Here is a 17897-nt window from a genome sequence, read left to right as displayed (position 1 = left end):
TCCGAGGATCAAAATTTCCTTTCTGAAGAAGAATTTTAAGTCTCAGTATTTTATGTATAGTAAGATTTAAGAGAATAAAAATTTCTAGATGAGCACATAAAATCACAGCTGGAAATATCTAAGAGAAAAAAAAAAAACACAAATAAAGAAGAGGTTCCTAAAATATTTAAAAACAATATTTTTGCAGTGCTATAACATGTATCATTGATATCTCAGATATATTCAATAGATACTGTTTTCTATAATTTAAAATCACAGGATAAATTGGTTAGAAAGTATCCCCAGAAGACATCTGATCCAAGGACCTGCCCAAAAATGAACTGTTCAATCAGACTGCTCAGGGCTTTCTCAGTCTTCTGTTTTCTCTATGGACTTCTGAGAAGAGCCTGCCTTCATCTTTTTAACAGCAAGGAGAGTAAGACTGCACTTATCCTTCTTTAGACTGAAAAAATAAGAAAAATAGTTATCACAAAATTGTTCTCGTATGACATTATTGTTCAGCCCTATTTGTAGATCTTAATTGGACTTGCTCCAATTTTTCAATGTCTTTCTTATACTGGGAAGCCTAAAATTTTGTAAGGAACTGAAAATATAGTTTCAGGTGCCAAATAGATGGAGATAATCACTTCTTTCATCTTCCTGGCTGTGCTCTTACTACCTCTGCTCAACATGCAGTGAGTCCTCACCGCCGCAAGAGCGCACTGCTGACTCATAATCAACTTGTTGGCCACCAGGATGCCAGGTCCTTCCAGGCCAGTTAGGCCTGTCTTCTCACAAATCTACTACGTCTATCCTGGTGCAGGACTTAGCATTTTGTTCTTTTAATCTCCAGCAGGTCTCTGTTAGCCCACTTTTTTTCCAGGACATTGGAATCCTTCTTGTGATCAGAGGAGATGGTCCTTCCGGAGGTTTTTTCAAGTATTTCTATGTAGAAGCCTAGATTTCTGGAAGACAAGGGTTGAATGTTCAAAAATGGAAGCCACATGAAAAATAAATAAATAAATAAATAAATAAAAATCAGTAACACACAGTGTTTTTTTATTTTACCATATGCTGGAACTTACTACACAAGATATGTTCTTGACTGTGACTGAAGTAATTTGGATTAGATTATGATGAACATCTATGACTATAAAATTGGTTGAGTATTACAGAATAGCAGATTTAATGCAAACAAAATGATGTGTAATACATGATTACACTATGAAAGTCCTTGCCATAGGATATTTTGATTATCAAAAACATAGAAACATTTCAAAAGGGATTAGGAATTTTTCTTGTAAGAAAGTTCCATCAATTACAGTTATACAGAAAGATATTTTCTATTGCTGAGGAAATACTAAAACTGCAGATTGCTGGAAGGATTTATCTAGGGAAGTATCACTAAGGGATTTAACTGGACGCATTCACTACCTTTCTATTTTTTTTCCCCCAAGACAGAATACCGGAGTAGATTAATCTTTGGCATGACCCAGTATGGCTGTGTTCCTGTAAGTTCTGTGTAAACACAAACTCTTCTTGATCTATACTGATTGTGAAATAATGCTTTCTAATTTATTTCATCATAATTCCTCTTCTCCAGACCAAAGTGCATAACTTTTCTAATGCAGACATTAGATTGCATTAGACTGCAATATTTAAAAGTGCTTTTGAAAGCATATGAAAGCACTGATTTGAACTAAACCAAATCTGTTTTCATGACTTGAACAAGGCCAAATATGATTTTATGTATACCCCATCCTTCTAAATCTCTATCAATAAAATATCTGTGTGAAAAATATATCTCTGAACTGCAGCTTACAATGTATGTGAACATAGCATAAAATAGGTATGTCCTTAGTATGAACTATTTAAATTAATCTCTCTTCTTGCTAACACAAAAGTTTTATGTTGCTATGATTCAGTTCTTGGCATTACATTTAAGCAGCTTCATGGCATGCAGTGTGCTGAATCCTGTTAATCCTCTAAGAAATTGCTGTTTAAAGTAGGAAGAACAGTAATGAAATGACTGTATTAGCATTCACCCTTGAAACAAAATATACTTGTTTCCCAAGAAACCAAAAAGCATTTTCTTCTCTCTGCTTCAAACCCATACCATTAAAATCTGAACTGAAATAATTTCTAATGCTGGAGAAACAGTTGCGCAGATACTCATCAAAGTTAATATTAAGCTTGCACAGTTGATTCCTCACCCGAAAGGTTATAATTTATGTGGAATGACATAATGTTTGGGGCAGAAAGAATCCCAGATCCCTCATGCTCCTGACACTGAGGCTGTTAAGTGAGCCAGACAAGAGTTTGACTGCATCCCTGCATCCTTTACAACTACAACCAGCCATGAACACACAATTACTTCACAGAACTCTGACACATTACATATAATCTCTGTACCCAGACAATAAATCTTACAAAACTCAGTGTTTTTGTTGTTTGTTTGTTTGTTTGTTTGTTTTGTTTTGTTTTTTTTTTCCAACAGCATTGTCTCAGGCAAGACTTATGTGCCCTAGAAAGGAAAACCTGAATTATCTAATGCTGTTTACCTGAAACTTTTATTCAACCTTCTTCACTCAGTAAAAGATTCAGTGCCACAGTAAGTACTTCAGGGTCTTAGTAATAGCACCAACTGCTAAAGAATTAATAGCAGTGCAAAATATGCAGTTGTCTCTATTTCACACAATTGCAGATATAATCCTATTAATAGACGTTGGTTTGTTTAGGAGGAGGGATTAGTAGTTTAGCAAAAACTCCAAAGCCATGGGAGGTTCACACTGGGAAAGAGGAAATCCATACCTATTCAACATTATGAAATTACTAAAAATTTACTTTTTTAAAACAGTAACCTGGAAAGATAATGTAATAGAGCAATAGCCAGCTGGAACACTACAGACAAGGAAATACTTAAACAGGATGGATATTTTCAAATCCTTGGACCACAGTGAGATTCACCCAAGAAGGCCAAAAAATCTGGATGCTGATATTTTGGATCAAACTGTCTGCAGTGAGAAGAAAATGATGCTGGTGGGGGGAAGTGCCTTAACACTACACTATTTATATCTTGCTTGCAGAAAGGGAAGAGTATCTCACGTGAGTCCAAGGAATGAATTACAAACAGATTAGCATCACCTCAGCCCCAGGAAAGATGATGAAGCATTTACTCTTAGGTTCCATTCCAAATATGTGAAGGATAGGAAGTGTATCTGGACTGGTCAGCACACATTTACAAAGGGTTTAGCCAACACAAAACTTTCGGTAGTAAAATAAGTTATTATGTGGATAGGAGGAGACTGTTGTACATTATCTACATCATTGTTAAGTAAAGCTCTTGACAACACCTTTAACAGAATTCTCATTTGGAAGCTGAGAAACTACAGACCTTGCTCTGGAATAATGGACTGTGAGGTGGTTTGAAAATTGACTGGACTGCCAGGCACAAGTAGCAGTAGTCATTAGCTTGATGTTTGGGTGACAGCCAGCAGCAATCAGAGTGTCTCAGAGGCTGCTGTGTCCCATTTGTATTTAACGTCATCAGCCACTTGGACTCTGACACAGTGTATGTCTACAGGCAAATTTATAGATAACTCTAAACTAAGGGGAATTTTTAGCAAAATGAATGACAGATTTTTCAGTCCAAGGAGACTTGGAAAATGTTGAGGACTGAGACAACCATAATCTCCTGAACTTTTTGAAGACAAAAATCAAAGTCAACAGGAAAAATCTTTGTGATACTGCAAATATCCTGGATTTCTGATATACAAATCAGGGTTTCTTCAAGTCTAATGTATAAAAGATCTTATGCTGGCAAAATAGTGAATGTTAAACCTCAAAAACAAGGAAATACAACAGTTATTTTAGATTATTTAATTTGCTTATTTTTTATAGAAATGTAAATTTTTTTTATTATTTTATTTTATTTTATTTTATTTTATTTTATTTTATTTTATTTTATTTTATTTTATTTTATTTTATTTTATGTTGTTCATACAATTAACCTAGTTAATGACTTAATGCTTTAAAGGAAGTTCAGGAGTCTTAAAAGAAAAGAAAGAATTTTCAGTCTTTGCCCAAAACTATACCGTATGTGTTATATAAAGCTACTGTTTTGTTTCATGTTTACAAATAAAAAGTCTGCTCTATTTTGGAAGACTGTTATAATAGATGAATTTGCTCTTGCTTTTGTCTGCTCCATTTCAGAAAATTTGTTATCTTGGAGAGATCAAGCATCAAGCTGCCCATGCTAATAGAAAGAGATACCACCAGCTCAAGCTAGGCAAAGAGTCTTCTACCATGCCATCACAGTTCTGTTTGCCAAAACTCACTTCAGCAACTTTACCTTACACCCACTTTTCTGGACAGCAGTGCTTCACAAGATGTGCAGTAGTGTTTATATGACTTTCTATACATTGTGTAGAACTATGGTATAGCAAATCTTCCACTTTCTCTTTTTCAAATTTGCACACATCATTCTATATAATACCTAGAATAAATTTCTTGCAAAAAGGCGAATAATGCAAATAGAAAAACAGATCTCAATCATTTGTGTGAAGTCTTACATTTGTTTCCCAGAAAAACAGCTGGGATGGGAGTGTTTCCAGGGGTTTTGGGAAATTCTGGCTTTTACTGAAATTTCTATTTACAGTAATAAAGAATAGTTGAAACTGAAGACTGGCAGAGTGCTTGCTTTTCCCTTTAGCTTTCCGAGGATGTGATCAGAAATTACTTCTTAAAGTGGGAGTGGTTAAGGCTCTGTGTTGTTATTTTGGCGTCTCCATAAAGCAACAAGATTACACTAGTCTGTCAAATTTCATTTGCCTGGTCCTTGATGCAATTTGCTTGCACTCACTTCTTTAAGACACAAAGTGCAATGAGAATTATTGAAATTTGGACCTAATGTCAGTGCCAGATGAATATTGAGGAGCCTTATCACCAGGGCATGATCAAATTTGAGCTGATTCTGCTGAATTGCACAAGCATTGAAACAGCATCTTCCCTACAGCTAAGAAATTTGAGCTGTGTAAGCAGTAATGGAGTCCAAGAAGATTGACCTACTGACTGGGATTGCTGGTCTTTCTAAATCCAACAGATGTGTTCCCCTCATAAGGAGAAAAGACATGACTTTTCTGAAGAGGCAAAGTTATTTTTGAAAATGAATGAAGAAGATATGATGAGTAATTGTTAACTACTTGGATTTTGCCGCACCTTTCCTGAGAAGCTTCATAACATTTGCTTTTAAAAATTCAGAAGATCATGATATATTTCCAAAGACCTTTTTACCTTCACAACAAAAGCTGTGAAAGGAATTTCTGGAATTGAACTAATCCAAATGTCTACTGAGATATTCTATTCACTGAACAGGGTGTTGCTTAGGGTCATCCGTAAACATTACCTTGTTGTTAAATGCCTGTTTTTCATGCCAGTGATTGTTTCCATTTATTCACATTCCAATCCTTGAACATTTTTAATGAAAATAGTATTTCATGTAATCATCTCCTTACTTTGTACCTGTGAAATACAAAGTATAATCTGAAACCATCCTTACTTCACTGAGGTCAGAAAACTTTTACTAGCTGATTAGTATTTATTGTTGCAGCAATGAAGTCTGATTCAATAGTCCAGAGATAATACCACATGCCTTCAGCTCAGGACATGCCCATGGTTTCATTGAAATATCTGTGATAGTGTCCATTGGAATTTTAGCGGGGCAAATCATAAGAAATTATAAGTGATTAATAGCTCAGAAGGAAAAATAATTTAAAGCTTCAGATCTGAACCATGAACAAAACAGAGATGAATCTGAATCATCTACATTACTTATGAATGTATGACTATTAAATCTATCCTAAAAAGTGACGCGCATTTGAAAATTTCTGACCTGATCAAACTCTTATTGTTCTCAGTCACACCCTCTTCTGCATCCAAAGCATATCTGCTAATTTCCAGTAAAAGAGCAGGAAGATTTTACTTGAGTTGTAAAATGGACGTGACAGAAAATATACAGAAGGTCATCAATTTTTATTTTTTTTTCAATTTAAGAATATTAATTTCATAGTTCATGTTGTTGGTTTTTTTCACATATAACTTGTAGGAAGAAAGTGTAAATGTCAAATTGCTAATTATTCAAGAGAAAAATTCAAGTCAGAAACATGAAAATTGATTATGTGTAAATAGTAAATACATGTAATGAAAATACTTCAAATTGAATAGTAAATCAGAATGTTTATTGTCCACAATAATTTGCCTGTGGATGATACCTCCCTGGACACATTCAAGACCAGGTAGGACAGGGCTTAGCGCAACCTAGCTGGTCTAGTGGGAGATGTCCCTGGCTATAGAAGTGGGGTTGGAACTAGATGATTTTAAAGGTCCCTTCCAATCCAAACCATTCTATCATTCTGTGATTCTATGTCAAGAGCTTAATTGCCTGGAAAATTTCTCACAGTTCCTCTGTATTGGTTATTTCATTCTGGAAAAAAAGCTGCACAAAATAACTAAGCAGTAGTAACAATAATATATAAATGACAAGAGCTTTCATTTTATTAGAATATTCATCAAAGAGCCTCAGTGGTTGCCACTTATACTTTAAACTGTCAGTAGTCCTTTCCACTATAATGAAAGAAAAGCTGTTCTCCAAATTTTGATGCATATTCTTATATATTTATTTATTGTTCCAAGTTTAATCTATTTAAAAATTACACGTTAACCTCAATTAATATAACTGACACAATGCTTTGATGCCCAATAGTTAGCAAATGTCTCTTTAACCTTATTAAAACACTTGCAAAACAGGTGATTCTCAGAAAGGAGGTAAATCAACACCACCACCTGATCTGGGCTTAGCTAAGCCAGTGTGCCAGAACAATTATCCATTGCAACATAATTTTAAATACATGAAAAAAAAAAAAAAAAAAAAAATTGGAGATCAGCCAGCTAATTTCCTGAAGAACTGAAGGAGTGAAGAAATCTTCTGTATTTTCAAATACACTCATAAAATTTAATGTCTCCCTGCTGAGTACGCTACAGCACCAAGCCTCCTCAAAAAACCAATGTTGGTTGTATTTTATTTCTGTCAGAAAAATAAGAGAAAATAGAAAAAAAAAATCAAAAAAGTATTAACTGTGCTGGATTATTTTATCCAGCGTAGTTTGCCTTTTTCACCACTGCAGCATGAACTCCTTGTGACTTTCTTTTCACTAACTAGATATTTGATAAATCAGGTTAAAAGTGAAACAACCCCTAATTCCATGAATTGTTTACCACTACTATAGCAATGTACAAGGCTCTATTCATTAAAAAAAAAAAAAAAAAAAAAAAAAAAAGTTGGAAGAAATTTTCCCCAATCCAACTTTTGGTCCAGTTGTTTTAAGGTATGTTAGGACTGGTTTATCTTCTCAAATCTGCTATGCTCTTGTATTTCAAAAGTTGCTGTTTATTCATCTAAAATGAATAAAACAAATAGCAAACATTTTTGTTCTTACTGCCCTTTGTTTGGTAAGTTGTGCTATGTTGATTTCTGAGATTCCCGCTCTTGTATGGCATGTTTATTTTGTTCATCTTTTCTGAACTTCTTGGCTTGATTACCTCTATTGGTTTTGTGTATGTTTTACCTGAGACAGCAATGACTGATGTTTCTCTGCTGAATTACTTCCTGTTTTCAGGTAGCTCTCTCATGTTTTTTTGTTTGTTTGTTTGTTGTTTTTTTTTTTTTTTTTTTGTTCTAGTTTTTTTTTGTGTTGTTGTTGTTGTTATTCCCTTGCTCACATCACTGAAAAAGAGAAAGAATTTGTTATGCTCTATTTGTCAAGGCTGGTCCTAAAATCTAGTGCAACCATGAAAATGTGGTGGTTACTGTGAACAAATATTTGTAACCTTATGTTCTATTCCATTATAGTTTGGATTTAGAATATTATCTATATTTGCAGTCATGTTCATTTCCAAAGTTAATGACAATTGTTCAATTTTTATTTTTTTTTTTTGAATTCCAGTGCAGATGGATTTAGTCATTGTGAAGGGGATTTAGATAAAAAACAAAATATTGCAGTTCTGTAGAAATATATTTGGTGCCAGGTAGTCTTTGGCATACACAATCAGTGGAAAACAATGTTAGTCAATGTTATTTACTGTATCAGGGAGATATATGACAGCACATCCTCTTGTAAAACTTTCTATGGAGGAACTGGTGCATGCAGAAAGGACGGAGAAAGAGAATGAAACACACAGAGATTCATCTGGGAAAGAAAATAGGGAAACAAAGAGTTTTGTTATGTTTTTAAGTTTTGTTGCTGTTGTTTGTTTGTTTGTTGACTGACTGCAACAGGACAACCAACAAGCAGGAAAAGAAGCTGTGTTTATGTTTGGTTAGGCTATTTTTTCTCCATCATTCTGAATTTGATAAGTGCACTGGTAAGAAACATAACCTAATTTTATTTTGGTGGTGGGTTTATTTTATTAGTTTCCTTTGTTTGGTTGTTGGTAGAAAACATTTCCTCCTAAATGTATTTAATTATTGGTCTTCCGTCTTTCAATATCTTTTATACAAAGAGCACTGTAGTCAGAAACTCAGAAACTCATTACGGTGTATCTATCAATGGTTACTTCTCAAGATTTTACTGGCAAAGCAGCATTCTGGTGATACGTATCATATAATACAATCTGGATTTTCATATCCATTTCTAATAAGAGCAGCAGTTATTTATGGCTATTCAAAGCTGTAGAATTCTCCCAAGTCTTCCTATCCAAACATCCAGTCCTCATGGTAATGGCTACTTCCCCTCATTAATTAAGAGGTAATTTTTGCAGGGAACAGTACTAGAGATAACACAAGGAAATTTTCCTCCTCCATTCTCTTTCTGCAAGTACCTTGAAGTAATTTCCAGCTTCTGTTTGGTTTGTAATGAACATTGAAGACAGTGAGTGAAGCTCACAGGCATCATGGCATGTGTTCCTATCCATTTCATAAACTAATATTAAAAGTGTGGATTATGTCACTAATTTATTCAAAGCATACTTCTATAAAAATTTACACCCTCCAAGCTTCTGTCTGAATGTCTTCTGAGATTATCAATGGAAATACAAGATTTGCTCCAACTAATGCTGGGAAAATGCTTTCAGAAATAATGTATAAATCAAAATAAATAAATAAATAAATAAATAAATAAATAAATAAAAATAGAAGTCTCAGAAAACAGTAACAGTTCAGTATTTGTATGATTGTTTTTCAAATTTGTTGAATTAATACTATTTCATTGAAACATATATACTTTTTTCTTTTTTTTACTTTCTTTTTTTCTGTAAGTGACTTGGATTGTGCTGTGGAATTCCATAACCTTTCAGGAAAGAGTTTCCTATTGCACATTTTCATTCTGATGATCTCCCAGATGCAAATTACACAACTTAATGAACTTACAGGTTCATTATGTCCCACACTTTTGTGAAGAATAATACTGAATGAATAGGATCGGAAATACCTGATAAGAGAATTTTCAGGAGTAATGTACTCTGATACTGTTAGAAAGTTAATGTATTAGAAGAACTGTGGCATACAAAAAGAACAAAGACGAATTAAATGAATGCTTTCTTTACAGTCTGATGACTGTTTTACATTAACTGAAATATAACTTAAATTAGACTGACTGATGTGACTTTAAGCAAACAAGTAAAACTTGACACTAAAGGAAAATGTCAAAAATGAATATCTCTACTACTGTTAAAAACATTACACTTTATTACTCTTTCTTTTCTATCTTTTCTTTCTGAACATTTATGGTTTTCTCTCAAAAGAAAATAGTGAAATAGGCTTACAAACAATATAGCTGAACAGTCTGAAGATTTAAACAAGCTTTTTAGTTTTCAGTGTAGCTCAAGTGAATAACTTTTGAAAGAGAAAGCATGGAATAATATAATGTAAAATGTGGTTTTCAAAATGACTTTTTAGTTTACTTTGGCCAGATATTTCATACATCTCCAAGATCAAATGAACATATATGTCTTTGGATATCTGTCCCTCACTGTTACTTGTCAACACTAAAATGTAATCAAAGACTGTTCTTGCTTTCATGCTGATCTCTACTGGAATTAAATACTCTCAATATGCTATCAAACAATCCATTATTTAATGTGTGATACATGACATTGATATTGTTCATCATTTTATAAGTATCAGTAAACCTCTGAGTAACTACTGCAACAAATAACATTCGTCACTACTAGCTACTGAACACACACTTCCCTTCCTTCATTGCTCTCCAAAAGTACCGTAAGTTATGTTTCAATTCTACACATGATTTTCCAGTTTAGTCCAAATGTTGATCACAAGAACAAAATTTCAGTGTAGGTATATTTGGGATATACAATTCTCTCTACATGCCTAAGAAACAACTTCAGAGTCCACTGAGATCACAGGAAATCTTTCCCTAAATCAGTTTATTTTTAATTCAATATTGTGTGATATCAGTTTTTTTTTCTGATATCACCCAAACTAATCTATGATCCTGTATATTCCAAGATATAAAATGTTGCATTTTCATTTTTTATTTACTTCTACTTTCTACCTCTTTATTTTTATGGAACTTTCTCCAAAACCTGGAAAGACCCACAAAGCCAATTATTTATCTCTTTTTAGTCTACAGTAGGAAATGACCCCTTAATGTTGAACCAGTTATTCCAGGCTAAGAGAATAACTTTTCTTAAAAGTTCAGACTTTGTTTTTGAAGAAACATCAAAATACTGTCATAATTCTAGCTTCCCTTCAGCATAAACAGAGGCAAGAATCACTTCCTCCTGTTAACAATTATTTCTATAACATTACATTAGGAGCTTAAGAATACAGATGGAAAAAGTTCCATCTAAACATCAGAAGGATTTTTTTTTTTTTTTTTTTACTGTGAAGGTGACTGAGGACTTTAAGCATTTGCACAGAGAAGTTGTAGAGTATCCTTCTTGGAGATATTCAAAAGCTGCCTGGACTAGAGGCCCATTCCAACTTCAACCATGATATGACTCTGTAACTCTATGAAGATAAATTATTTATCCCTTCAAACATTCAATTCCTAATCTTCTGGGTCTGCTGTCTTTTAGTCTGAACTGTATTTCTTGTTGACACATGAATATATATATTTTTTTAATAGGACCAGTTTTATTAAAATATTTCAGTCCATATTGGATGCCTGGTCTCTATCTCTATGTTTTCACCTGTGATGTTTGTGTTTCATCCATACTACTGCATATAGATGCCTATATCCTTCACTTTATATTTGTGTTAGTTGGCTTTTGTTTTTGTTTGTTTGTTTTTCAGATCCTTTTTGACTAGCTTTCTTATATTCACTCTAAATAGTGATGAAAACTCTAATATAAGTCTAGTCCATGCCCATAGACACAGATATAAATAACATCTACTTATAAAGTATCTAAATAACGATGCTTTACTGACAATTAAATATTAGATCAACCAGTAAATTATCCTTAATTGCTTGAGTGGTGACTTGCTTGATCAAAGGATAGCACATCTTTATGACAATTAAAAGTTGTTGATCATCTTAATCAGAATGTAATGTAATAGTAATAGTAATTTCTCAACAATATGAAGACACAAGAATAACACTTAATCAGAATTTACCTATTTGCTAAAGCATATATTCTAAAAAATGAAATTTGACAAATCCTAATAATGTTTAATATAAAAAGTAGAAAATAAATGAGAAAACTATACAAATAATGGAATGCTTTCTTCATTATTCTATACTCAAACTTTTTTATAACCTAAATATAAGTTTTTATTTCTTATGTATTACTATTTTTTATTACCTGGATATTTTATCTTTTTTTGTTGTTGTTATTGTTTTTTAATTATTTATTGATTGAGATACTCACCAAGTGTCAACAGTTTACGTGCTGGTTCAGCCTGGTTCCGTGACTAGTGGGGCGGAAGGATTTCACAAAATCCACGCCTCCAGAAAAGTGAAACAAAATAATTAAAACAAAACAAAACAACAACCAAAAAAAACAGTGTCAATCATCTGAGGAGAAACAAACTAATTTACTAAATATGGTATCGGATTGCAAGATAATTAGAATTGAAGCTAATAAATCAGATATAATGAGAGAGTATCTGAAAGCAGTAGGCTTTACAGTAATTGCGTAGTTGGGACAAGCAGCAGTGAGGAGAGACAAAAGCTAAAAGCCAAACCTTTCTTTCTTACAAGAAAGGTTGTAAGGAGGATCTGGGGAACTACAGGCCTGTTAGCCTGACCTCAGATCCAGGGAAGGTTATGAAACAAATAGTCTTGAGGGAGATCATACGGCATGTGCGGGATGGTCGGGGGATCAGGTCTAGCTAGCATGGGTTCATGAAGGGCAGATCCTGTTTGACCAACCTGATCTCCTTCTATGATCTAGTGACCCATCTGCTGGATGAGAGAAAGGCTGTTGATGTGGTCTACCTAGACTTCAGCAAAGCCTTTCACACTGTCTCCCACGGTATTCTCCTGCAGAAGCTGGCAGCCCGTGGCTTGGATAGGTACACTCTTGGCTGGGTAAGGAGCTGGCTGGAGGGCCGGGCTCAGAGAGTGGTGGTAAATGAAGTTAAATCCAGCTGGTGACCGGTCACGACGAGTGGTGTGATTCTGTGTGATTCTGTGTGTTCCTCAGGGGTCGGTGCTGGGGCCTGTCCTCTTCAATATCTTTACTGATGACCTGGATGAGGTCATTGAGTGCACCCTCAGTAAGTTTGAAGATGACATCAAATTGGCTGGGAGTGTGGATCTGCCTGGGGGTAGTGAGGCCCTACAGAGGGATCTGGACAGGCTTGAGAGCTGGGCTGAAGCCAATGGGATGAGGTTCAACAAGACCAAATGCACTTTGGCCACAACAACCCCAGGCAGCACTATAGGCTTGGGGCAGAGTGGCTGGAGGACTGTGTGGAGGAAATGGACCTGGGGGTACTGATTGATGCATGGCTGAACATGAGCTGACAGTGTGCCCGGGTGGCCAAGAAGGCCAACGGCATCCTGGCTTGCATCAAAAACAGTGTTACTAGCAGGAACAGGGAGGTAATTGTACCCCTGTACTCGGCAGTGGTGAGGCCGCATCTTGATTACTGTGTTCAGTTTTGGGCCCCTCACTGCAAGAGAGACATTGAGGCCCTGGAACGCATTCAGAGGAGGGCTACGAAGCTGGTGAGGGGTCTGGAGCACAGGCCATATGAAGAGCGGCTGAGGGAGCTGGGATTGTTCAGCCTGTTGAAGAGGAGGCTCAGGGGAGACCTTATACCTCTCTATAACTTACTGAAGGGAGGTTGTAGTGAGCTAGGGGTTGGCCTCTTCTCTCATGTAGACAGTGATAGAACTAGAGGCAATGGTTTCAAGCTGCGCCAGGGGAGATTCAGGCTGGACATTCAGAAGTACTACTTCTCGGAAAGGGTAGTCAGGTACTGGAATGCACTGCTCAGAGAGGTGGTAGAGTCACCAACCACGGGGGTGTTCAAGAAACGTTTGGATGTTGTGTTGAGGGCTATGATTTAGCTGAGAAGTATTGGTGATGGTTGGACTGGATGGTCTTTTAGGTCTTTTCCAACCTTGATAATTCTGTGATTCTGTGATTCCATGATTCTGATGACCCGCCACTGTCTTATATGCATTACCCCTGTGCAGGAATGATATCAGCATAGTGAACAGTCTTCTGGGTAACATAGTTTCTTCTCTTTGCTGTGTGGAACTGGGGCATTAACACTTTAATTCCCAGTACACTACATGATGTGATGATGTGGAATACTGATGATCATAAAGACATGACATCAAGTTAACCAACTGCTACTGTGTACACTATGCTGAATAAGAAAAATAAGCAACGTACTTTTACAATGGTATTTGGAGTCATCCAGATCTGCCATATGCTCTCTTAGCCAGCTCTTTAAAAACACTTGGTACCATGAATGTCAAGACCTCTTGATTTGGAATGTATCTTCTCACTAACAAGGAAATAGGAGACTGGATAAATATGACAGCTAGACACATAGCATCACCAAACATGGACAGCTATGGTAAAATAACAGTAACTATAATTCTATTGTTGGTGTATTTCTTCTATCAGTGACTAATAAAAGCAAGCCTACAGTCATTAAATTAAGGGTGACTAAAAAAGGAAATGTATTTCCAGCTTTTTTCTTTTTTTAGGGAAACATAGATTAATAGACTACTTATCATGGAGTTATCTAGATCAGTCTACATCTGTGACAGAGGGCAGTGGGCCTGTGTGCCCCCCAGCCCCAGGAATGGGAAGGGAAAAGAGAAAGGGATAGGGAGATGGGAGTTGGGCTCAAGAAAATAAACAGAGCAGCAGCAACAATCTAAGGAGGAAAGCTTATTTTACTAATTATGATATCGGACTGCAAGATAACACAATATATATAATCTAATTGAAATTGAAGGTAATAAATCAAGTAAAATAACAGAAAGAGAGTTTTCGGAAGACCAAGAAGACTACTTTGAAATTGAAGGTGCATGGCTTGGAAGCACACCCACACCTGCTGCTAGGCAGTGAGAGAGCGAGTGTCACTTCTGTAACGTATTTTCCTCTTTGACAGGACATGTAGTTCTTCTTCTCTGTACTCCACATGATGTTATTATGTGGAATACCAAAAGCAGAAATTACAAATCCATGACACTGTCGTATAAAAAGCTATATCATTGATTTTGCAGAAATAAAAACAGCAACTAAAGAAGGAATAATATCTCTTTGACTCATGACAATGTAGAAGCAACTCTGCATTTGCAATAATATGGTTAAATATATTTATGGGGTAAAATCTAATGAAAAATAAATGGGAGGAAATAAAAATCTGTTTATAGAGAGGCTACAGGGAGAATAAAGGACTAACTGAATCATATGTATAATTTACAGGAAGTTATCCACTTAACTGTCTATTCCTATGTGGAGTTGCTCCTTTTTTTTCGGTAGTGGTTTAGACTGAATAGTCACAGCTGTCTCTTCTTTCAAAACAAATAGAGAAGGAGCTTTTCTGGAAGTGTAATGCCTGACAACAGTGCTTTTTGGCCATGTGTGTATATAGGTGGCATGCTGTTTCTATAAACACTCCAGTGAAGTCTTAAGAGATTTAAAGACAGAGTGGTTTGTGGCAGCTGCATGTGTTGTTGTTTCTTTGATATTTCAATCTCTGGATATTTTAGATTTATTCAATTTTGATTGAATTGTTAAATGCTACTTATAGTTTTGAGAAACAAAGCATGGCTGGAAGGCATTAGTGGTCAGCTATGTTATCTTATCTTCTTCCCTTGATGTTTGTTTAATTAGATGAATCCCAGAATCTTCTCACCACTTCTTCATTTTCATTTGTTTCTTCTCTGTTTAAGTGCTGCCAACAAATGAATATGAAAATATAAACTAGTCCTTATTTTTGTTTGTTTGATTGTTTGTAGCACAAAGAAAATGCAATCACAGTGTTTGTTTCTATTAATATAAAATATATACATACATATATATATATATGCACATATACACACACACACACACTTTTTTTAAGCTTTTTATGTGCTTAAAGCTTTATGTGCTTGAGCTTTTTTAAGCTTTTTGTATGTGCTTATATGCACGCACACACACACACACACTTTTTATTTTTTTTAATTTGAGAGTTATTTTCTTAAAGGTTCTTAGTAAAAAGGGACTTTGTTTCCTTCTGAAGCTGGATACCACAGATATAATAAAACATGACCAAGCAGCAAATAAGAAAATCTCAGTTCATAGAATGGCTTAGGTTGGAAGACACCATTAAGATCACCTAGTTCCAAATCCCTGCTACAGGCAGGGACACCTCCCTCCCATCAGGTTGCTCAAAGCTCCATGCAGCCTGGCCTTGAATACTTCCAGGAGGGGGGCATCCACAGTCTCTCTGGGCAATTATTCCGGTGTCTCACCACCCCCACAGTAAAGAATTTCCTCCTAATATCTAGTATAAATCTACCTTCTTTCAGTTTAAAGCCATTTCTCCTTGTCCTGTCACTACATGCCCTCCTAAAAAGTCCTTCTCCAGCTTTCTTGTAGGCCCCCTTCAGATACTGAAGGCTGCTATAAGGTGAGCCCAAAGCCTTCTCTTCTCCAGGTTGAAGACTCACAGTTCTTCAGCTTGTCTCTGTACGGGAGGTGTTCAAACTCTCTGATCATCTTTGTGGCCCTCCTCTGGACCTTCTCCAACAGTTCAATGTCCTTCTTGTATTGGAGACCCCAGAACTGGATACAGTACTTCTGGTGGTGTCTCATGAGAGTAGACTAGAGGAGCATAATAACCTAACTTGACCTACTGGTCATGTTGCTCTTGATGCAGGCCTGGATACGGATATGTTTGGCTTTCTGGGCTGCAAGCACACATTGCTGGCTCACGTTGACTCTTTCATAAGCCAATGCCCCCCCAGATAATTCTTCTCATGGCTGCTCTCAAGCCATTTTCTGCCCTGACTGTACTTATGCTTGGGATTGTCCTGGCCCTTCATGCAATTATCAAGTAGTTTGACAGTACAGTAGAAAAGTTTAGATTTCAAAAATTCAGACATGTTCTGGAAACTTCTTCATTTTGTACACATATGCTAAAAGTCATATAGTAACACAGTCAGAACATTTGAATAAAAAGATGCTAATGAACCACATTTCATGTAATTTTTACACTCAGGTGGAACATCAGACATTAAACGATTTCTTGCAAATTGAGAAGTTGTTTCATGATGAATTGCACTATACCAGTCTTACTCTCAGGTTCATAAAGAGCATAAATGGAGTGCAAATTAATTTTAGAAGCCACATTAGTCTGTCTATTCACAGGGCTCTATTTACAAGTATATTCTGAAATAGTTTGTTTTATATACCAAAACATCACCTATTTAGTCTCCTCTGACAGTGTTTCTCCCAGATTGGATTGAGCAAGATGGCATAAAGGAAGTGTAATCTGATAAATGGATAGAAATTTCAACAAATAACAGGTGTTTCACTCTCTATTCTTATTGGGTAACTCGAGCGATGAGTCATTGTTCCATTATAATTACATGAATTGAAATTAACTTTCAATCCATATTGTACCTGGATTCCAAACTCTAATAGCGGGTTGATCCCAAGAGTTGAATGAGAAATGGAACAGAAAAGGTGAGGGGAAGGGAAGGGGCAAGAAAGGAAAGACAAGAAGAATTAAACTTTATTAGATACATTTCAGATTTAGTGCTTTGTTTTTCTTAGGAAATGAGGTAATCCAGCAGTTTTACTATGTTTGCTAGCATGATCTTTGCACATTTCATTTCTAGAAGTTTGCACATGGCCAATTTATTAATTAAATATTGAATATTTTTACTTCTTGCTATAACCAATTCTCATATATTTCACATAATTAAGCTTTTGTCAAGACTGCATCTCCATGGTATGCTTATCTGTATTTAGTGAGCTCTATACCCATCTGACTATACAGGACTATATAAAAGTATCTTTGTTGAGTTTGAATATATTTCAGCAGTAGTACAGTAATCCACCAGTACTAGTAATGTAGGAGCTTACCTGGATTTATACTCTTCAGTTCGCAACAGAATTAGCCTAAGTATAATGTGTTTAATGCAGTTATGGATCTGCCCATTGGCTCACTGAGATATAACTTGAGTGTGACTTCTACACATTATGGCATAGGCATATCTAATGAGATGACCATGCCTATTAGAGAAAATAAGAGTTTAATAACCAAGAAGTTATTTCTTGGTCTAAACACAGAACTAGATTTAAAAGGGAAATTCAAAGTCTTTTTTACATGTCTTTTTTTGATTCTGTATCAAATAAAAACGATATCTAATTTTAATAAATTAATATCGTATAATAAAACTAAATATTAAATCAATTGAATATATCATGGTACAGTGACAAGA

This window comes from Excalfactoria chinensis, chromosome 1 (genome assembly GCF_039878825.1).
Source record: "Excalfactoria chinensis isolate bCotChi1 chromosome 1, bCotChi1.hap2, whole genome shotgun sequence".
Taxonomy (NCBI): domain Eukaryota; kingdom Metazoa; phylum Chordata; class Aves; order Galliformes; family Phasianidae; genus Excalfactoria; species Excalfactoria chinensis.
This window is presented reverse-complemented; position numbering follows the sequence as displayed.